Genomic DNA, 18,950 nt, shown 5'->3' on the forward strand with positions numbered 1-18,950 from the left:
CAACCGAATAATATTGTGTTCTTCTCCATATGCTCAGTATTCACTGTAGTTACTTTAATCACTAAAAAGGGTCACTATTACAGCATCATTCAAACGGCACCGGCCAAGTCTGGGCTAAACAATATCACTTTGAATCGGAGGCAAAGGGTACTAATAAAACCAAAGCAGAAGAGACAGTGAAAGATTTGCTCTTCTTACTCTATTTCTATCTCGCTAACTCACATGCACACATGGCCGGACAGGAACATAATATTGACTAAAACAAAAAACAGAGAAGCTCAGATTACACAGAGGGAGCAAATATTAGTATGTGCTGTATTAATGCTGAATGTTGAGTAAACTTTACTCAGTAAAGAATCCTTAAAGAGGCTAAACAAACCTAGGGGTTAATAACAGATGTGTACCCACTCGATCGCTCTCTGGGACATGTTTTCATGCTAATCGAATGTGTTTGTAGCTTGAAAGAAGCTTGCGCGGACCACTGGTTAGCTTACAACGCTAGTATTCAGGGCACAGGGAAAGTAAAAACAGATTGCTGTTTTGTACCACTAAAAAGGCTCAAAATATCACCAAACTTCATGAGAGTCCCTAAATGTTAACTGAAGCATTGAAAACTTTTTAAAAAGGTACAGACAGTTTATTGAAAAGATGGATTATGAAGCCACTCGCGTTCATGTTTACATGCGGCCGCCGTCTGGAAAACCAGTCATGACTTACAGCTGGCGATGAAAACTAAAATCAAAAGAGATTTGCTCAATATATCTGAAATAATCACACCGATGTAAAACATAACTTGTCAAGTGTAGCTAGCTACTTACTCAGTGGATAACTGTCAGTAGTATAAAGATGGCGGTTTTTGGCGTGCATGTGTGACGTCATCTCACACGCACACCGCAAACCTGCCATGCCAACTGATGATATGGCGTCGCGTGATGGCGTGCGCGGTCGAGCGCGTCGTTACACCGATTCGCCATCTAGTGGCCGAATATGTTAGTGCATCTAATGCGTTCGAAGTCGCGCCGCATCTAGCGGATGTGATGACGTGCGTGGTCGAACGTCGGCACCCGCGACGCCATCTAGTGGCCGAATATGTTAGTGCATCTAATCGTCGAGCGCGCGCCGCATCTAGCGGATGTGATGACGTCCGGTGTCGCGGTGCGTCATGGTTTACGTGGGGTGAGGCATCATTTACATTTTTTGTAAAAAAAAGGTGTTAATACGTCTGATAGACCAATGGTTAGCTGTTAAGAATGGGTTTGCTATTGGTTTGATTTTAAAAACGCCCTACAGGGTGGGGTTTGTGGTGTTTAAAACCCCTTGTTTCAAGGCTGTCTGCTCACTTTTTTTATCCACCATTTTTAGCTGTTCTGCTAGCTCGCTTGCTGCCTCGTTTTCTCAGACTTCCTCAAAGTACTCTGGAGTTTTCACTTTTTTAATTCTTTTTTTTTTGGGAAAAAGCAAAGAGGAATCGTTTTTCAGCCATGGCTTTCCCCGCATTTGGACAACAATCTGGATCATCTTTTGTTGAAGAAGGTGAGACATCTAGAACAGGAGCCACTACATTTGTGTGCCCGCCTAACCCGCCAAAAAGAGCTATGGGGATGCGGTGAGACTGATACTGGAACAACATGCAGTTTGAGTCAGGCCCCTCGAAGAAGCGATTCCGTTCGGGAGATCTTTCCTACAAGCATGACTGAGCCATGTACATCTGATCTGGAATATGTCGGTGTCAATGGATACCGTTATTCAATTCAATACAGTGCAGGATACGTAACATTAGCTGTTTACACTAGTGTTGCTGTAGAACTATCTAGCAAAGCCAAAACAGCCTGTACAATTTCTGTGAAAGACTGGGGCCTTTTTCGTGATGTTGTCTCTCTGGACCTTGATAATCCTGGCTTGCCTGAGCTGGTGTATGTGTCTCAATGGGACAGTCGTGATGGCTCTAGTATCTATCGTGTGGAAGCAGACCGTTTCACTAGGCCTGCAGAGGATTTTATTTTCCTTAGCGTATGCAGTGAAAGGGAGAAGTTAGTTGCTACCCGCGGTCATGAAGAATGGAAGTTAAAACCGTATCCTGTATCTAACGAGGAATACAACAAATGGTTTAAAAATGTGTTCTTTATACAATGGTGTGACTGGGAGATTTTGAAGAAACAGTTTGACACCATCGACTATGTCATCAGAAGAGACAAAATAAGGAGTTCTTATGAGAACATAAGAAAAGATTGATATTTGGGGACACTGACCAACAGTCTCTGCCCATGCCACGGAACCTATACAAACCTAAAATCATCAGACACAAAGACTAGCAAAACGGTGGGTCTAATTTGTATATGCTAATTATTTGCCAAAATAGTTAAAATGCTTTTCTTTTCTTTCTTTTTTTCATGCTACTGTGATTGTAATGTGTTATTTTTTTCTTCCCAGAGGATCTGGAGTGGTTTCATTCAACCCCCTCAGGTACTCCTCCTAACACCCCTGGTCTATTTGCACCCCTACGGCATCCGGATCTCCTCAACCCCTTTCATCATTGTCATCATCGCCACCTCTATCGCGGAACACTTCCTGCCGCCCCCACCTACACCTCCTCTGCCACCATCTTTATTGTTTGGGGCACTTCCCCCTCAGACATGTGCATATCAAGCTATACCCTCAACAACTGCTGTATTACAACAGGGAGGTGTTGCTGATTGTTCCGGACACAGAGCGCCTGATCAGACTGATGGTGTGGTGTCATCTTTGTTTATAGATAGCGTTAAAACAGCTTCTCTACATCTTCTTAACATAGTTCTTTACAAGTATTTGGAAGAGCTTTGTTCGAGGTGTCAGATCAATCATCCAAGCCAGAAACAGCATGCCTGTTTACAGGGGGCTACCAGAACACTTCTACACTGTCCACTTTGAACAGCTTATGAAAAGACTACTGACTGATAAATTCATTGGTGTCGGTAACGCGTTTTCTGTCTGCGAAACATCTCCACGGCTGATGAGGGTAGAATCAGGGAAGTATCTGGAAACAGTTTTGTACGAGTTGAAAACGTCTGAAGATGTTACGACTAAAATCAGTGCTATGTATGACTCTATGATAGGGAATGATCTTGTCAAAATAGCCGAAATTAGAGAGATTGGTGACTATTGGGAGATTTATATGCTAGAAAAAACTAACAGGGTGAAAATATGGGGAATTGTTTGTGTGTAATGTATAACCATATCAGTGGCGATACCACGTATCGCATTTATCTGGTATTTTAGATCAAACTCTTGCTAATAATGTGAACGATGTTGAAAAATACCAATGTAAGAGTGTCGATGTAGATCGTACAGTTGTGAGTAGGTTAAGAAAACTGATGGTGATTGTAAGAAGACAACATAGCACCCCTCCTTGGGAGGATCTGTTGCAGATGTTATTATCAATGTTAATGACCGTGAGAGCATAGTGGAAACATTTTGTGATGTCATAGCCAACATTACACGTAATTTTAAGATGCTGAAAGTTTATCACCTGCTTACTATGTATACAATGCTTGTAGACACCGTGAGTTTGTATGTGCAAGAAAAACAGTATACCGATGTCTTACAGGATTTGCAAAAACTGCATATATTCATAATCAGTAAAAGCAATGTATCCATTATTAGCCAATATGCTATCTATGATAGAATAGGTTTCACTGTCTTCATAACTGTCATATGTAGGACTGTGTGAGTGTGTTTTGTAAAAATAAAAGAATGACATAACTCTAATGTGTTCACTTGTGTTTTAAATGAATCATGGAGAAGGTTATGCACAAAATATACTATGATCCGTCCAACCCAGGAGGGTTAGGAGGTGTACAGAGGCTCCGTGATCCGTCAAAGAATGTACCGGCTTGTCTCCAACTATCCCCACCGGTTAAAAAGTTTCTGCTGAGGCAGGATGCATATACACTGCACCCCTGCATTGAAACACTTCCCAAGAAACAGAGTGATTGTTAATGGTATCGATAAGCAATTTCAGGCTGATTTGGTCGATATGTCTGAATATTCAACGGAAAACGATAATGTGCAGTATTTATTGACATGTATTGATGTGTTTTCTAAATATGCCTGGGTAATATGTCTTAAAACAAATCGGGGCCTAAGCGTGACAAGTGCCTTTAAGGAAATATTGGAACAAAGGACGATACCCCAGAAGCTTCAAACAGACTCTGGAAAAGAATTTTATAATAAGGTTTTCAAAAATTGATGACACAATATAAAATTCACCATTTTCTTTCCACGAACGAAACAAAAGCAAGTGTTGTTGAGCGTTTCAATAGGACTTTCAAAACCAGAATGTGGAGATATTTAACGGCTGTTAACTTCCGCCGCTATATTGAGGTAGTACAAGATATGGTTGCTGCTTACAACTCTGCATACCATAGGTCAATAAAAATGGCTCCGTCCTCCATTATGTAAAGACAATGAGAAAACTGTCTTTAACACTCTGTACAAACTGAAACCACATGGAACAGTGCTGTTTAAATTTCAGATGGGGGACACCGTTAGGATATCAAAGCACAGAGGCGTTTTTTAAGTAAAGGTTACGAACAGACGTTTACAGATGAGTTTTTACAATATCAAAACGTATAGGTAGAACTCCTCCTGTTTATATACGAAAGACAATAGTGGGGAGCCGGTGACAGGTACCTTTACGGAGCCGAGTTACAGTCTGTAATTGTAGACAAAAACAAAGTGTTTAAAATTGAGAAAGTGCTGGCTCGAAAAGAAACAGGACGTAAAAGCTTGTACTTGTGAAATGGTTAGGATGGCCTCAGAAATTCAATTCATGGCTCTCGAAAAGACATAGTTGATGTAAGATAAAGCGCTGTACCAGTCAATATTAGTCATTGTGTTTTGTTAGTGAAAGGTATTGGAGCTATGAATAAGAGCGATTTTTTGTTACGCTGCCTAGTAATGCCTCACAATTAGTTTATCCAAATAATAAGATTTGGCAATTCAGAACAAAAACTGGCTAAACCACTCATATTACAAGAGCCGTATGAAGTTGGTCTTATTGAAATTCAATACCCAGGGTCTGGAATAGTTTCACTGAGAATAATGCCAAGGTTGATTTCATCGACCAACGAAAATGTTCAACAAGCTAAGGCTAACAGTTGGTTCTTATAATACGATCGACAGCATTGTTAAAAGAATATAATATGAAATGTGCTGCTAACCCAACCTTAGCCCACATAACTATGACACACAATCCTATCACTAATAAGATTCTTTTCACGGGAGGAGACGGTTGGAATATTGTGTTTAAAGGCGTCTGGCCGAAATTCTTGGGTTCATTCCAGACTCTGTGTTCGAAATTCACATTGGCCCTCATTTAAAATGTGCAGCTCCACACCGGCAGACATTCATGGGGGTGCGTTATAATATATTTATTTATAGTGACATTGTGGACTACCAGCTAGTCGGTGATAGTCATGTACCCTACTCCGTTGTATAAATATCTCTGATGAGAGCAAACGTATGCCCACTCTAAGTTACGACAGTCCTCACTACACATCGTTGTACACTTCGAGTATTACTGATATTCAAATAGAACTACGGGACGATCAGAACCAACACATCCCCTTTCTCATACGGAAAAGTAATTGTCAAACTACATTTTAGACCTGTGAAACAGCATTGAAATGATGAGGAAAGCGTTACACATCCGATGATGGAAGATATATGCACTATTACATGAATCAAGCTGGTGGAGAGTTGCGGGATTCATAGGCTCCAGCACACAATACGGACATGGATTAGGGGGATATTCAGAAATTTATTTCGAATGGCTGTCCCCTTTTAAAAGAGGGTTTAATATAGCCAAACCTCATCCGAAAACAACAGCCAAAGTGGTTTTATTGGGGATGTTGTGACTAATGTCAGGAATGCCGTGGCATCCAGACAAAGCAAGGGAAATGGGCTAATGGTGTACAGGCATAGAAGCATTAAAAGAGCCCCACCAGGATGTGCGTAACCGGATGTGAACAAAAAGCATAAAACCGCCACCAAAAAGCGAAGGATTGTCAAAGAAGGCATCTGTCAGCGGCGTAGAGCTCCGAACCGTCGCTCTCTGGCCCTGACAAAGACATATTTTAATTTTACAGAATCAATCATGGCGTTTATTCATAATCAGTCCGAAGAGTGTGTGAAGACAGAATTGGATCTGTTTACAGTACCGTACACACAAACATCTATCGAAAATCAACATTTGTAGAAATCCCCAATGTCAGCTCTAGCGGACGCCGGTCCTATTGAATTTTTCATTTAGGCTGGCGGAGAGGATTATCTAGACCTTAGACGATTCATACTTGTATACACGGTGTAGGGATTACAAACCCTGATGGCACATTGTTGGCTACGCAGCTGATGTAGGTTTTATAAACTATCCTGGATGCAGTCTTTTTTCACAAGTAGATATAATGTTGGGTGATAGACTGATCACACAGTCTTCAAATACGTATCCTTATAGAGCCCTTATAGAATGTCTTCTGAATTATGGAGACGGTTGACGCTGCAGCAAGTTTACAGGGCTATTTTGTAAGGACACAGCTGGCAAAATGGATGAGACATCTATCACGAAGCGATAATGAGGGGGTTGGCACAAAGGGGTGAATACACATCCGAAAGCCATATTGTGGAATTAATAGCACCAGTACATGCAGATTTGTTTTTCAAGAAAAACTATTGCTAAATGGTGTTGACATGTCTTTGAAATTCATCCGTTCAAAAGACGACTTTGTACTAATGACCCCTAGAATGTCCAATTAAGCTGTGAAAATAATGTCTGCTAGTCTATTTGTCAAGAAAATAACAGTTGCACCAACTGTAAGACCAAGCTCATAATTAGGTGCTTTACAGCATACTAATGCAAAATATGCTATTGACCAGAGTATCTCTAAAAACCTTCTCAATACCTACAGGCCACGTGTTTGCAACCAAGAAAACCTGTTCATAGGACAGATTCCTAAATTTTGTAGTCATAGCTTTTCGTAGATAATGAAGCATACACAGGATGGTATGCCCGTAACCCCTTTAATTTTGGAAACTATAATACAGAATTTATTAGCCTTTATGCAGATGGACAGCCTCACCCAGCCGTCCTTTTCAGCCCTTTTTCAAAGAGGACAATATGTGCAGGGATATTATCAACTGATTGAATCAACAGGACGCCATTTAAAGACCGATCACTAGCCATAGCACGATCTGATTTTGGGTCTGGTTATACGCTATTTTGTTTTAATTTGGAACCCTAACCCTTAATCAGTGAAACGTTTCCTGACCCCACCGTGGGTTCCAAATTAAAACCAAAATAGCATTATAACCAGACTAAAATCAGATGACTGTTCATGGCTAGTGATCCGGTCTTTTAAATGGCTCCTGATTGTATTCAATCAGTTGATAATATTCCCTTTATATTGTCCTCTTTGAAAAAAAAGGGCTGAAAAAGACGGGCTGGGTGAGGCTGTCCATCTGCATAAAGGCTAATAAATTCTATATAGTTTCCAAAATTAAAGGGTTCGGAATATGATTGTATGCTTCATTATCTGACTATGACTAGAAATTTAGGAATCTGTCCTATGAACAGGTTTTCTTGGTTGCAAACTGCGATGCCGTGGGTATTGAGAAAGGTTTTTAGAGATACTCTGTCAATAGCATATTTTGCATTAGTATGCTGGGGCAACTTTATGAGCTAGTCTTACAGTTGGTGCAACTGTTATTTTCTGACAATAGATAGCAGACATTATTTTCACGAATTGGATATTCCAGGGGTCATTAGACGAAAGACGTCTTTTGACGGATGAATTTCAAAGACATGTAACAATACAATAGTTTTTCTTGAAATAATCTGCATGTACTGGTGCTATTAATTACAATAGGCTAGGATGTGTATTCACCCCTTTGTGCCAACCCCCATTATGCTATAATCTCATCCATTTTGCCAGCTGTGTCCTTACAAAATAGCCCTGTACTAAATGAGCGTATCGCGTGTCCTCTCATAATTCAGAAGACATTCTATAAGGGCTCTATAAGGATAGTATTTGAAGACTGTGTGATCTATCACCAACATTTATTACTTGGTGAAAAAAGACTGCATCCAGGATAGTTTATAAAACCTACATCAGCTCGTTAGCCAACAATATTGCCATCAGGGTTTGTAATCCTTGCGTGCATACAAGTATGGATCGTTAAGGTCTAGATAATCCTCTCCGCTAGCCGAAATGAAAATTCAATAGGACCGGCGTCCGTTAGAGCTGACATTGGGATTTCTACAAAGGATTTTGATGTGTTTGTGGCGGTACTGTAAACAGATCCAATTCTGTCTTCACACTCTCGGACTGATTATGAATAAACGCCATGATTGATTCTGTAAAATTAAAATATGTCTTTTGTCAGGGGCCAGAGAGAGCGACGGTTCGGAGCTCACGCCTGCTGACAGATGCCTTCTTTGAAACAATCCCGTTTTTGGTGGCGTTTTTATGCTTTTTGTTCACAATCGGTTACCCCCACATCCTGGTGGGGCTCTTTTAATGCTTTAGTCTTACACCATTAGCCCATTTCCTGTTGTCCGGATGCCACGGCATTCCTGACATTAGTGCACACATCCCAATAAAACCACTTGCTGCTGTTTTCAGATGAGGTTGGCTGATATTAAACCCCCCTTTTTTTAAAGGGGACAGCCATTCGAAATAATTTGAATCTAATACCCCCCCCCTAATCCATGTCCGTATTGTGTGCTGGAGCCTATGAATCCCGGCAACTCTCCACCAGCTTGATTCATGTATTAGTGTAATGGCATATATCTTCCATCACCGGATATTATGCGCTTTCCTCATCATTTCAATGCTGTTTCACAGGTCTAAATGTGTTTTGACAATTACTTTTTCACGTATGAGAAAGGGTTTTAATGACAAATAGACTAGCAGACTTGTTATTTTCACAAGCTGAGTGGACGTTCCAAGAGGGGTCAGTAGGTACAAAGTGGAGTCTTTTTGGGCGGGATGAATTTCAAAGACATGTCAACACCATTTAGCAATAGTTTTTTCTTGAAAAACAAATCTGCATGTACTGGTGCTATTAATTCCACAATATGGCTTTCGGTTAGTAAAACGTTGCCTTTGTGCCAACCCTCATTATAAGCCTGTGATAGATGTCTCATCCATTTGCCAGCTGTGTCCTTACAAAATAGCCCTGTGCTAAATTCGTATGCGTGTCCTCTCCATAATTCAAGAAGACATTCTCAGGGGCTCTGCGGGAATCGTATTTGAAGACTTCAATATTGATCAGTCTATCACCCAACATTATATCTACTTGTGAAAAGACTGCATCAGGATAGTTTATAAAACCTACATCAGCTGCGTTAGCCAACAATGTGCCATCAGGGTTTGTAATCGCCTGCGTGTATACAAGTATGAATGCGTTAAAGGTCCTGAATGAAATCCTCTCCAGCTAGCGAGAATGAAAAATTCAATAGGACCGATCGTTAGAGCCTCTGACATTGAGTTTAAATGTTGATTTTTCGATAGATGTTTGTGGTAATGCGGTACTATGCGAAACAGATGAATTCTGTCTTCACACACTCGCCGGACTGATTATGAATAAACGCCATGATTGATTCTGTAAAATTAAAATATGTCTTTTGTCAGGGCCAGAGCGACGGTTCGGGTTCACACGTGCTGACAGATGCCTTCTTTGACAATCCTGCTCGTTTTTGGTCGCGTTTTATGCTTTTTGTTCATTAATCGGTTACGCCCACATCCTGGTGGGGCTCTTTTTAATGCTTTATGCGTCTGTACACCATTAGCCCATTTCCCTGTTGTCTGGATGCCACGGCATTCCTGACATTAGTCACAACATCCCCAATAAAACCACTTGCTGCTGTTTTCAGATGAGGTTTGGCTATATTAAACCCCTTTTTAAAAGGGGGACAGCCATTCGAAATAAATTTCTGAATATCCCCTAATCCATGTCCGTAGTGGGGCTGGAGCCTATGAATCCCGGCAACTCTCCACCAGCTTGATTCATGTAATAGTGCATATATCTTCCATCATCGGATGTACGTTTCGCTTTTCCTCATCATTTCAATGCTGTTTCACAGGTCTAAAATGTAGTTTGACAATTACTTTTCCGTATGAGAAAGGGATGTGTTGGTTCTGATCGTCTCGTAGTTCTATTTGAATATCAGTAATACTCGAGCGTGCCAACGATGTGTAGTGAGGACTGTCGTAACTTAGAGTGGGCATACGTTTGCTCTCATCAGAGATATTTATACAACGGAGTAGGGGTACATGACTATCACCGACTAGCTGGTAGTCCACAATGTCACTATAAATAAATATATTATAACGACCCCCATGAATGTCTGCGGGTCGTGGAGCTGAATACACATTTTAAATACATTTAATTAACACAAAACCCCTCCATATTCCAACCGTCTCCTCCCGTGAAAAGAATCTTATTAGTGATAGGATTGTGTGTCATAGTTATGTGGGCTAGGGTTGGGTTAGCAGCACATTTCATATTATATTCTTTAACAATGCTGTCGATCGTATTATAAGAACCAACTGTTAGCCTTAGCTTGTTGAACATTTTCGTTTTCGTGTCGATGAAATCAACCTTGGCATCATTCTCAGTGAAACTATTCCAGACCCTGGGGTATTGAATTTCAATAAGACCAACTTCATACGGCTCTTGTAATATGAGTGGTTTAGCCAGTTTTGTTCTGAATTGCCAAATCTTATTATTTGGATAAACTAATTGTGAGGCATTACTAGGCAGCGTAACAAAAAATCCGTTCTTATTCATAGCTCCAATACCTTTCACTAACAAAACACAATGACTAATATTGACTGGTACAGCGCTTTTATCTTACATCAACTATGTCTTTTTCAGAGAGCCATGAATTGAATTTCTGAGGCCATCCTAACCATTTCACAAGTACAAGCTTTTTACGTCCTGTTTTCTTTCGAGCCAGCACTTTCTCAATTTTAAACACTTTGTTTTTGTCTACAATTACAGACTGTAACTCGGCTTCGTAAAAGGTACCTGTCACCGGCTCCCCACTATTGTCTTTCAGTATATAAACAGGAGGAGTTCTACCTATACGTTTTGATATTGTAAAAACTCATCTGTAAACGTCTGTTCGTAACCTTTACGAAAACGCCTCTGTGCTTTGATATCCTAACGGTGTCCCCATCTGAAATTTAAACAGCACTGTTCCATGTGGTTTCAGTTTGTACAGAGTGTTAAAGACAGTTTTCTCATTGTCTTTACATAACGGAGGAGCCATTTTTATTGACCTATGGTATGCAGAGTTGTAAGCAGCAACCATATCTTGTACTACCTCAATATAGCGGCGCGAGTTAACAGCCGTTAAATATCTCCACATTCTGGTTTTGAAAGTCCTATTGAAACGGCTCAACAACACTTGCGTTTTGTTTCGGTTCGATGGGGGAAAAATGGTGAATTTTATATTGTGTCATCAATTTTTGAAAAACCTTATTATAAAATTCTTTTCCAGAGTCTGTTTGAAGCTTCTGGGGTATGCGTCCTTGTTCCAATATTTCCTTAAAGGCACTTGTCACGCTAGGCCCCGATTTGTTTTTAAGACATATTACCCAGGCATATTTAGAAAACACATCAATACATGTCAATAAATACTGCACATTATCGTTTTCCGTTGAATATTCAGACATATCGACCAAATCAGCCTGAAATTGCTTATCGATACCATTAACAATCACTCTGTTTCTTGGGAAGTGTTTCAATGCAGGGGCGTGCAGTGTATATGCATCCTGCCTCAGCAGAAACTTTTTAACCGTGGGGATAGTTGGAGACAAGCCGGTACATTCTTTGACGGAATCACCGAGCCTCTGTACACCTCCTAACCCTCCTGGGTTGGACGGATCATAGTATATTTTGTGCATAACCTTCTCCATGATTCATTTAAAACACAAGTGAACACATTAGAGTTATGTCATTCTTTTATTTTTACAAAACACACTCACACAGTCCTACATATGACAGTTATGAAGACAGTGAAACCTATTCTATCATAGATAGCATATTGGCTAATACGGATACATTGCTTTTACTGATTATGAATATATGCAGTTTTTGCAAATCCTGTAAGACATCGGTATACTGTTTTTCTTGCACATACAAACTCACGGTGTCTACAAGCATTGTATACATAGTAAGCAGGTGATAAACTTTCAGCATCTTAAAATTACGTGTAATGTTGGCTATGACATCACAAAATGTTTCCACTATGCTCTCACGTGTCATTAACATTGATAATAACATCTGCAACAGATCCTCCCAAGGAGGGGTGCTATGTTGTCTTCTTACAATCACCATCAGTTTTTCTAACCTACTCACAACTGTACGATCTACATCGACACTCTTACATTGGTATTTTTCAACATCGTTCACATTATTAGCAATGGCTTGATCTAAAATACCAGATAAATGCGATTCGTGGTATCGCTCACTGATATGGTTATACATTACACATAAACAATTCCCCATATTTTCACCCTGTTAGTTTTTCTAGCATATAAATCTCTCCAATAGTCACCAATCTCTCTAATTTCGGCTATTTTGACAAGATCATTCCCTATCATAGAGTCATACATAGCACTGATTTTAGTCGTAACATCTTCAGACGTTTTCAACTCGTACAAAACTGTTTCAGATACTCCCCTGATTCTACCCTCATCAGCCGTGAGATGTTTCAAGGACAGAAAACGTTGTAACGACACCAATGAATTTATCAGTCAGTAGTCTTTTCATAAGCTGTTCAAAGTGGACAGTGTAGAAGTGTTCTGGTAGCCCCTGTAAACAGGCATGCTGTTTCTGGCTTGGATGATTGATCTGACACCCCGAACAAAGCTCTTCCAAATACTTGTAAAGAACTATGTTAAGAAGATGTAGAGAAGCTGTTTTAACGCTATCTATAAACAAAGATGACACCACACCATCAGTCTGATCAGGCCCCTCTGTGTCCGAACAATCAGCAACACCTCCCTGTTGTAATACAGCAGTTGTTGAGGGTATAGCTTGATATGCACATGTCTGAGGGGAAGTGCCCCAAACAATAAAGATGGTGGCAGAGGAGGTGTAGGTGGGGGGCCGCCAGGAAGTGTTCCGCGATAGAGGGTGGCGATGATGACAATGATGAAAGGGGTTGAGGAGATCCGGATGCCGTTAGGGGTGCAAATAGACCAGGGGTGTTAGGAGGAGTACCTGAGGGGTTTGAATGAAACCACTCCAGATCCTCTGGAAAAAAAAAAATAACACATTACAATCACAGTAGCATGAAAAAAAAGAAAGAAAAGAAAAGCATTTTAACTATTTTGGCAAATAATTAGCATATACAAATTAGACCCACCGTTTTGCTAGTCTTTGTGTCTGATGATTTTAGGTTTGTATAGGTTCCGTGGCATGGGCAGAGACTGTTGGTCAGTGTCCCCAAATATCAATCTTTTTCTTATGTTCTCATAAGAACTCCTTATTTTGTCTCTTCTGATGACATAGTCGATGGTGTCAAACTGTTTCTTCAAAATCTCCCAGTCACACCATTGTATAAAGAACACATTTTTAAACCATTTGTTGTATTCCTCGTTAGATACAGGATACGGTTTTAACTTCCATTCTTCATGACCGCGGGTAGCAACTAACTTCTCCCTTTCTACTGCATACGCTTAAGGAAAATAAAATCCTCTGCAGGCCTAGTGAAACGGTCTGCTTCCACACGATAGATACTAGAGCCATCACGACTGTCCCATTGAGACACATACACCAGCTCAGGCAAGCCAGGATTATCAAGGTCCAGAGAGACAACATCACGAAAAAGGCCCCAGTCTTTCACAGAAATTGTACAGGCTGTTTTGGCTTTGCTAGATAGTTCTACAGCAACACTAGTGTAAACAGCTAATGTTACGTATCCTGCACTGTATTGAATTGAATAACGGTATCCATTGACACCGACATATTCCAGATCAGATGTACATGGCTCAGTCATGCTTGTAGGAAAGATCTCCGAACGGAATCGCTTCTTTCGAGGGGCCTGACTCAAACTGCATGTTGTTCCAGTATCAGTCTCACCGCATCCCCATAGCTCTTTTTGGCGGGTTAGGCGCATACCAAATGTAGTGGCTCCTGTTCTAGATGTCTCACCTTCTTCAACAAAAGATGATCCAGATTGTTGTCCAAATGCGGGGAAAGCCATGGCTGAAAAACGATTCCTCTTTGCTTTTTCCCAAAAAAAAAAGAATTAAAAAAGTGAAAACTCCAGAGTACTTTGAGGAAGTCTGAGAAAACGAGGCAGCAAGCGAGCTAGCAGAACAGCTAAAAATGGTGGATAAAAAGTGAGCAGACAGCCTTGAAACAAGGGGTTTTAAACACCACAAACCCCACCCTGTGGGGCGTTTTTAAAATCAAACCAATAGCAAACCCATTCTTAACAGCTAACCATTGGTCTATCAGACGTAATAACACCTTTTTTTTTTTTTACAAAAATGTAAATGATGCCTCACCCCCACCGTAAACCATGGACGCACCGCGACACCGACGTCATCACATCCGCTAAGATGCGTGCGCAGCTTCGACGATTAGATGCACTAACATATTCGGCCACTAGATGGCGCCGTGGGGGCCGACGTTCGACCGCGACGTCATCACATCCGCTAGATGCGCGCGCAGCTTTACGATTAGATGCACTAACATATTCGGCCACTAGATGGCGATCGCGAAAACGACGTTCGACGCGAGCAATCACGCACGCCATATTATCAGTTGGCATGGTGCAGCGTATGCGTGTGAGATGACGTCACACATGCACGCCGCAAAACCGCCATCTTTATACTACTACTGTCCATCTGGTCCCTCCGGTCTGAGTCGCTGTCTCCAAATTAATTTTCGGGACATGGAAAAAAGTTTCAAGTACAGCCCTGTTTATCAGAGAGGGGAAATCGTCAGACTGTAGAAAACACTGCGTCTCTTGGGTGTCGCAACGCAACAGGTCCCACTCCGTGCAACACAGACACTCCTGTTCGGTGGCCATAGCTTCACGATGTCCGCAGGTACACCGCGAGTTTCCCCAAGTACGAGGCTGTGTTGCGGCATTGACTACCGGTAGCTCTCTCTCTCTCTCTCTCCCGCAGCTCTTCGTTCAATAAACTGTCTGTACACTTACAATGTTCTCAATGCTTGGGTTAACATTTAGGGACCCTCATTATGCTACCGTTGAAGTTTGGTGATATTTTGAGCCTTTATAGTGGTATAAATAGCGATCCGTTTTTACTTTCCTTGTGCCCTGAATACTAGCGTTGTAAGCTAACCAGCGGTCCGCGCTAGCTTCTTTCAAGCTACAAACTCATTCAATTAGCATGAAAACATGTCCCAGAGAACAATCGAGTGGGTACACATCTGTTAATAACCCCTAGGTTCGTTTTGCGCCGGAATTATCCTTTAAAGTGTTAAATTTGAGCACAGAATTTAGTGTGGGGTTTTGTTAGTCAGTGAAAAAGGCATATACAGACTTAAAACCTCAGAATCCCCTTAGCTTTTCAGGAGGACAAACTGATTCAGAAGATTGTTGCTCTTTTTTTAATTATAGTAACTGAATAGTGACATCCCGCCATAGTAGCACAAGATTTGCGCCCTACTACTTTCTGCCATTTTATTCGCAGTCCTAATTTGCCCAGAAAACTCAACAATGGAACGAAAAACAAGTAGTGTCTATGGCATGCAGACCACTTTCTGATTAAAAAAAAAATCCAATAATGCAAAGCCTCAACTTTGATGAATATGAATATCAGTCATGCGACACAACACCTGTCAGTGATGACGCAACATGATGATGACTCATAAGTGAAATAAATTACTGCTCACTATAAACTAGTGAGTGTTATTGAGTGGTATGTAGGGAGCAGAGAATGAGTGATTTCAGAGTAAACGCCAGATTCCTGCTGGCTTTCGTTGTTGCCATAATTAGAGACCATTTCACACCTGCTATGCCCAGTGAATGTAATTAATTGAAGGGACTCTGATCAACATATCCATGGTTTTAAATTTAGAGAACACCCGTTTTGCTGTGTTGCTGTAGTTTGTAATAGCTGGCCTGGGATGTTTCAGTGTGGAAGAAGAGGTAAGAAATGATGTGGAGGACCATCTACTGTCTTATCTAAAAAGTTTATGGAGCCATACTGTGCCTGTGCATCTGTAGTCTTTTTCAATTCAGTGAAATTGAAAGGAGTTGAGTTGGCAAATTTGTCTCTTGAATCAGTTTACTGCTGGGATCTTGCAGTGTGTGATCTTGTTTTTTTCCCCAGGTTTGATTGAGTAAACTTCAGTAATATATTAACTGGAACACGGGGGTGTAAAAAACTATCCATGCCTACTGACTGCCATGTGTGATGCAAAAATACATCAATCACTGAAAGAAAAACAACTTGACATGCTAGACGTGTCAGCTATTAGGCTGCAATATGGGTAGGGCTACTGTGCACGTTTTTTGCTTTGAGGCAGAAGTTCATGGTAAGACCCTCCCTTCTCCCCTGCAGTCCTTTAAAAGCTCATTCCCCAACATGTGTCACTCATGTCTCATTGCCTAAAGCTACCACAGGCACGGAGGAAGCAGACAGTATACAGGCAACAATACATTCAAAAGATGTAGGAAGGAGGGCTTTAACAATTGCAATGTGTTCATTGAGGTATGTGTGTGTAATAATAATAATAATAATAATAATAATAATAATAATAATAAATAAATATGATAAATATAAATAAGATAAATATGTGGTAATAATTTACTTATATTATAAATTAGAGGAATGTGGTCAAATATATTAGGGTTATTATATTATGTGTGAGTGTATGTAAATATATTTGTGTGAAGAGTATCTATGTGTGTATGTATGTATGTAAATGTATACTATGTATGTATGTATGTATGTATGTATGTATGTGTGTGTGTGTGTGTGTGTGTGTGTGTGTGTGTGTGTGTGTGTGTGTGTTGTGTGTGTGTGTGTGTGTGTGTGTGTACGTGTATACATACAGGGTATATACAGAAATCCTAGAGACAAATTCAACACCTTTTAATACCATTTTTAATACCTTCTCAATATTTTTTAAAACCAACATGCAATTAAGTTGCAGGTTTATACAGCAACACGTTTTCTAACCATTAAACACAGTTTGAGATTAAAAAAAATAAAAAATACACCCTCTAGGCCAATAGAACAACGCAGATAGGGAAAGTCAACACAATAGATTAGACTCACTGACTTTGTATACATCTGGCAACCTTAACCCATCTTGCATTCATTTCACGTTTAGAATAAAATTAATAGATTAAATAAAATGATAAATTAAAGCCGTTCAAAGAAACAAGCATTCACTGATGCCATTATAACCACTTCAAACTAAGTGAACCTTCTTCTGTATGTACAGACACGCAAATGAGTACACATAGAAAATATTCCATGAGGCAAGTGAAATACAAGAAAACAGACATGCATGTCATTCTAACCATTTGAAACTAAGTGAACCTGTGATCTCATGGTAAGTGCTTCAATTGAATTGCTTTTTATTCCCCACTAGGGGTGCATACTGCTCAAACCAACATGAAAAACGTAGCTAGTAATGTCCACTCAGCGTTTTGTTTTGTTGTTAAACTGTGTGTAAAATGAGCGGTGACGTTAATCACCGGTTTCAAGTAACGGCACAGTCCATTTGCTGGATGGTTAAGCTAATGGTCGGTAGCTAACATTAGCAGATAAGCCCGTTGACAGCAACGTCATTGTTCATATTCTGGCACAATCAATGTTTCTGACCGTAGTAGTAGAGGTCATAGTGACTGAAAGTGTAGCTAATGTGAGATGCTAAAAAGAATCTATACACTGTTTTCAGGTTAGGTTACTTTTTGACGTTCAACACCCCCGCTACTGAAAACCATTCTAGAGGAAACACTGTCAGCCATCACAGCATCTACATCGAGAGCTAGGAGGACATAGTAGAGCTTTTCAGAACTTGTTCAAATAAATTATTTATGTAAAAGCAATGACACTTCCACACTGTTAAGAGAACGCCCAAAACCACCTTGCACACTGAGACCACTATGTCCTTAATCAATCTGAATAACCTATCCACTTCTACTGTCCCTATACAATATTTTCTTACCAGCGGAGATGCCAACTGCTTGCCCTGGAGGAATGTTTGCATCTGTGTGATGCACCACTCAGGATCTCGGTTCATCTTTGTGGGATACAAACAACTTGAAAACAAAGCAGAGCTTCTGCTGTTGGCTAAGAGCGGTCTTTGGAATCGGCTTTGGCCGCGACTCTGGAAGACCTGGAGTTAAGCTTTTCTTTGTGAAAACAACAAAGAACGGCACAGAAATCATTCTTAAAAAAGGAAGATGTGTTCAGAGTTTTGCCGACCCGATACACAAAAATGTAATCTATCAACTAGCTCCGCTATCTTCTTCGTTGCTCTGCTTGGTTGTAGCGTGCAGAGGGAATTTGAAAGACAACAGTTTATCCCGCCCCTCGGATTGAGCCCTGCCAATGGTGTGAACCCAGACCCAACACCTTGATGTGGGTCTGGATTGTCGGGCTAAAATAGGCTATCACCCAATGCGGGGTAGGATATAATATCACACAAACTTTACAAGATTAACTTAAATAGACATAATAAAACAAATGGACAACTCATAGTTTGCAAAAAAGTCATTCAAAAATTAATACCTCGTAAAATGGCGATTAATACCATTTAATACCTTTTAATGGCCTTAATTTTTACTAATTTGATTTACTACCTTTTAATACTTTTTAAAACCCCACGGACACCCTGACATATGAATGTCGATATATATCTGTATATGGATTGTACATTCAAAACACCAAATTGTATATAGTTACATGGGA

General features: G+C 40.4%; 1 protein-coding gene across 1 annotated transcript in view; it reads right to left on the reverse strand.

Moving 5' to 3' along the window:
- Window positions 1-18,950, reverse strand: part of lrfn1 (leucine rich repeat and fibronectin type III domain containing 1) — a 287,298-nt gene that overhangs the window by 266,831 nt on the left and 1,517 nt on the right. The window lies entirely within an intron of this gene.

The sequence above is a fragment of the Perca fluviatilis genome, chromosome 2, assembly GCF_010015445.1.
Source record: "Perca fluviatilis chromosome 2, GENO_Pfluv_1.0, whole genome shotgun sequence".
Classification (NCBI taxonomy): Eukaryota; Metazoa; Chordata; class Actinopteri; order Perciformes; family Percidae; genus Perca; species Perca fluviatilis.